Raw genomic sequence first — 5,107 nt, 5'->3', positions numbered from 1 at the left:
GGGAAAGAGCACTTTTATACCCATACAGAGGTCACATAGATTGAAATATATTAATAATAAATAGATTTTCATATATTTAAATATCTTAAATTCAAATAGAAGAAAATATATTTTATACAATATATGTGAATATATTTTGAAATATATTTTAAAAATATATTTAAATATTTGATTTTTTAATATTTTTAATATTTTTCAAATATATTAAACATATGTAAATATATTTTTATCGGAAATATTTACATTCCTTTCTATTTTACTGTACATCACATATAAGTAAATAAACTTAATAAACATGTTTTCACAGAATATATTCCTGTTTACTCAAACTGTGTGTAAATAAATTACATCTACATATATGTAAATGTTTTCATTTTATATAGATTATAATTTGCCCCTTCATAATAAATCAAACAGAAATTGGACACTGAAAAAAAGTAAAAATCTCCAGACAATGCAACTTAAAAACAGTGACAATATCAATTGAATTAGCTTATTAATGTAAAGAGTTCATTTATCAACACCAGTTCAGCATGAACCAACAAAAATTATGAATGCTCATGATGTTTCTGGCACATAAATAAAAGATTATCCTTCTGTAAGCATCCAGGGTCAAAACATTATGCACAAATATGCAAGTCTTAGTAGGCATTCAACACATTGCATTTAAATATTTAAGAGCCATCATTAACCATGCACACAATTCCTCAACTAATCACATGCTCCCACAATAATACATCAGCTAATCATGCCCTTAACCCGCTTCAAATAAATAAATGAAAATGATATGCAAAATCTTTTTTTCTTTTTTTTTTGGCAATTCACCATTTAAAAAAAAAACAAAAAAACAATAACATGCCCAGGCTTCTTTTATTGCGGGTTACATTGTTATGCGAGTAGGTGGCAGCCAGAGACTGTCTTAATCAGTTAGTTAACCACTGAAAGAATACTATGACAAAAATATAACTTTATGGATATACAGCAAATGTGCAGGGAATTGTGCTTCAGTTTTAAGTTTTAAGTACCTTTCAGACTCGCGTGAGGTTTCCACAAGCAACAAAGTCTACTTGAACAAACACTTCACTGCGTTTAAAGTTTAGAAAATAATATTTAAACAACTAAATTGATCTATATAATTTTACCTCAGACTTTAACCCAGACTAGTGTTGCTTTCGTCAACGAAAATTATGTCATGGATAATTCTGACTAAAATAAGACTAAAATGCTCAGACTTTTAGTTGCCTAAAACTTGACTAGACTAAAAAGAGTATGAACGTGACTAAAACTAATAAAAACTAAAATGACAGCTTCACACAAAGACTAGACTAAAACTAAAATGAAAACAGGCTGCCAAAAACAACACTAACCCAGACTGCTTCACGTGCTAATTAACTAACAGGAAATTATAAAATTAAACATTGGGAACTTAATAACTTTACAATACAAAACGTTATAAGTCTATAGTTACATTTAATGTTAGATCGGCAAATTGACGAATAAAAAAATTCACCTTCAGCATCCATTCATCTTGGCAGATGATAACTTTTACAGGTCTATAGTTACATTTAATGTTAGATCGGCAAATTGACGAATAAAAAAAATTCACCTTCAGCGTCCATCCAGCTTGGCAGATGATAACCTTTACAGACCGTTACAGTTTGAAGTGAGGCACGTTCACAGTACTCTGGTTCTGTCTTACTGTTATTAATTTTAATTTCAAGGAATTTTTTTTTATTATCATCTGTGTCTCATTTCAAATTGTGTTGGACCCCTCTATAGGTTGTTGTGTATAAAGTGTCCTCAGTGCAGAGTTAAACAAGATGACCTTGTAAGACATACAGGAAATATTTGATATTTCATCGATTTATTTTTTTAATATTAGATAAACTTTTGAATATTACTACTTACTAGTCAGATGGTTCATAGCGCCTTGGAGATGTCTAAAACTTGACTAGACTAAAAAGAGTATGAACGTGACTAAAACTAATAAAAACTAAAATGACAGCTTCACACAAAGACTAGACTAAAACTAAAATGAAAACAGGCTGCCAAAAACAACACTAACCCAGACTGCTTCACGTGCTAATTAACTAACAGGAAATTATAAAATTAAACATTGGGAACTTAATAACTTTACAATACAAAACGTTATAAGTCTATAGTTACATTTAATGTTAGATCGGCAAATTGACGAATAAAAAAATTCACCTTCAGCATCCATTCATCTTGGCAGATGATAACTTTTACAGACCGTTACAGTTTGAAGTGAGGCACGTTCACAGTACTCTGGTTCTGTCTTACTGTTATTAATTTTAATTTCAAGGAATTTTTTTTTATTATCATCTGTGTCTCATTTCAAATTATGTTGGACTCCTCTGTAGGTTATTGTGTATAAAGTGTCCTCAGTGCAGAGTTAAACAAGATGACCTTGTAAGACATACAGGAAATATTTGATATTTCATCGATTTATTTTTTTAATATTAGATAAACTTTTGAATATTACTACTTACTAGTCAGATGGTTCATAGCGCCTTGGAGATGTTCTTCAACAGGAGATCCGCTCCAGCTCTGCAGCACGGCCATCAGCATGGAAGAATATAGGAACAACTTGTCACGGAGCCAACAATATATAGTATAAAATGTCAGGTTTATTAGAAATAAGCAAACTAGAGCATAGATGAAATGCAGAAAAGAGAAATAGTAATATGGAAAACATTAGATAAACTTTTGAATATTACTACTTACTAGTCAGATGGTTCATAGCGCCTTGGAGATGTTCTTCGACAGGAGATCCGCTCCAGCTCTGCAGCACGGCCATCAGCATGGAAGAATATAGGAACAATTTGTCACGGAGCCAACAATATATAGTATACAATGTCAGGTTTATTAGAAATAAACAAACTAGAGCATAGGTGAAATGCAGAAAAGAGGAATAGTAATATGGAAAACATACAAAAAAATCATAAGATTTTTAGATTTTACAGATGCATGATGATATATTGTGAAAAATGCATATGAAGTTATTTAATAAGCTTTCTCAGATCACCTGTGTTTCCAATATCTCTGTCAGCAGCTCCCATTAGAAATTTTCTTGGAACTTCCCCTCTGTTTTAGAGTTTTTTTTCTGATGCTCCTGAAATCACAGTACAATTTTTATCAATATCTGTTTACAATGAAAAGGACATGAATGAGAGCATGCAGCAAGTCACGTGAGTTCAAACGTGAACAGCTCTGTGTGCGACGAAATCCGTGACTGCGGTGCTTAAGACAGGAACGTGTGGAGAAAATAGGAGAAAACGAATCGAAGCGCAGATAAGGGACAACTTTAAAACTGTGAACAATATTTGAGAGAAATAGGCCTTTTGTGTACATAGAAAAAGTCTTAGATCTTTGAGTTCAGCTCATGAAAAATGGGGGCAAAAACAAAAGTGTTGCGTTTATAATTGTGTTCAGTGTATAGATAGATAGATAGATATAATATAATATAATATAATATAATATAATATAATATAATATAATATAATATAATAGCTTTAAACAATAAACCTATAGTGTAGAAATAATATTAGGCTGCATCGCAAAAACGCAATGATGAAAAATCAGATGAGGCATGAATAACATTTCACATAAACACATAATTAAACACGCAACTATGCATTATTTGAGGTATGCATTATTTTCAATATATATTTCAATATATTTAACAGTGTTTCACACATATGTGAATATATTACCTTTCTGTATGGGCTATTTGTCTACTGTTTTTGTCCATGGGTGTTCTTGCTTATTAATAAATGTTCATCTGTTGCCTCTAGTAATTATGTGTGTGATTTTTAATTTCCAGCCCATTTTAAGCCAGCAATATTGTAATTTTTAAACAATAGATGACCAAAATAAAACAACCCAGCATGTTGGGTAAAAACATTCAACCCAACCAGCTGGGTCAAAATAAACCAGCATGTGTTCTGTCCAATATTTCCCCAGCACTGGGTCGCCAAGTAACCCAAGTAGGGTTGTTTTTAACGAGTAAAATGTTGATCCAGGAAGTGGTATATGTCTGTGCAAGCTTTGGAGGTATTGATGGAAGCGATTTACTGGATTTATGCTTTGATAATCGTACTGAATATTATCCATATGTAGTTTTTGATAAAAATGTGATTTTCTCACCTTTTTGCTCAAAATTGTGCATTTTTTATGAAACCTTTTTTTTTTAAAGTGTTGATAAAAAAAGAATGCTTTAAGTTAGAATAAAATCTTTATTTTGGTGTATTGCATATTCAAATATTCATACAGAAAAATATACTGGAGGCCATGAAATTTTAGTGAAAATCATCAAAATCGCTGGCGGTGGCTGGCAACTTTTTTCAAAAATGCTGGCGGGGAAAGAGTTAATAATAAATGTTCAACCAGCAATGTAGTAATTTTTAATCAATAGCTGGATTAAATAAAACAAGCATGTTTGGTCAAAGAATTAATCCAACCACCTGGGTAAAATAACCCAATTATTGATATAATAACTACTACATTCTCTGAGATTTTATATTTCACTTTTTGACTGCAAATGTCCATGACGCTGGAAATGCCATTTGTTTATAGGGCAAACATTTATCCAATCGCCTGAAGTACAAATGTGGTCTTTATCTTATATTAGGGTATAGTTAGACAGTATAGTTTGAACTGTTTATTGTTTATCCTAAGAAAAATGTAAGGGAAAAAAGATTCTCAGTAGTTGTTGCTACTGTACGTCGCACGTTAAGTGTGTCAGAATGTCCCACAATATTCAAATGCAAACAGCACCCTCCCCAAATTTAAGTCTAGCCAGCTCAAGTGAGCTCCTCAGACGAGGTACAATAGGCTATTTCGTTTTCCGCTCTGTCCTGCTCACAACTGAGCTTATAAGCCCGTCAAGGTAAAAACATGAACATGGAAGCACTCGGATGAATGATCACTATGTAACACCAATAAATGTTTAAGGTCCTGCATCCTACAGTGTATTTTGTCTGTGTAATTTGGCTATACATTATAGGGATGCACCGATACCACTTTTTCCAGTACTCGCCCGATACCGATACTTTTATTTTTGGTACTTGCCGATACCGAGTACCGA

Source organism: Sinocyclocheilus anshuiensis, unplaced genomic scaffold (genome assembly GCF_001515605.1).
Source record: "Sinocyclocheilus anshuiensis isolate Anshui unplaced genomic scaffold, SAMN03320099.WGS_v1.1 scaffold1407, whole genome shotgun sequence".
NCBI classification, from domain to species: domain Eukaryota; kingdom Metazoa; phylum Chordata; class Actinopteri; order Cypriniformes; family Cyprinidae; genus Sinocyclocheilus; species Sinocyclocheilus anshuiensis.
Note: the sequence above shows the minus strand (reverse complement) of the source record.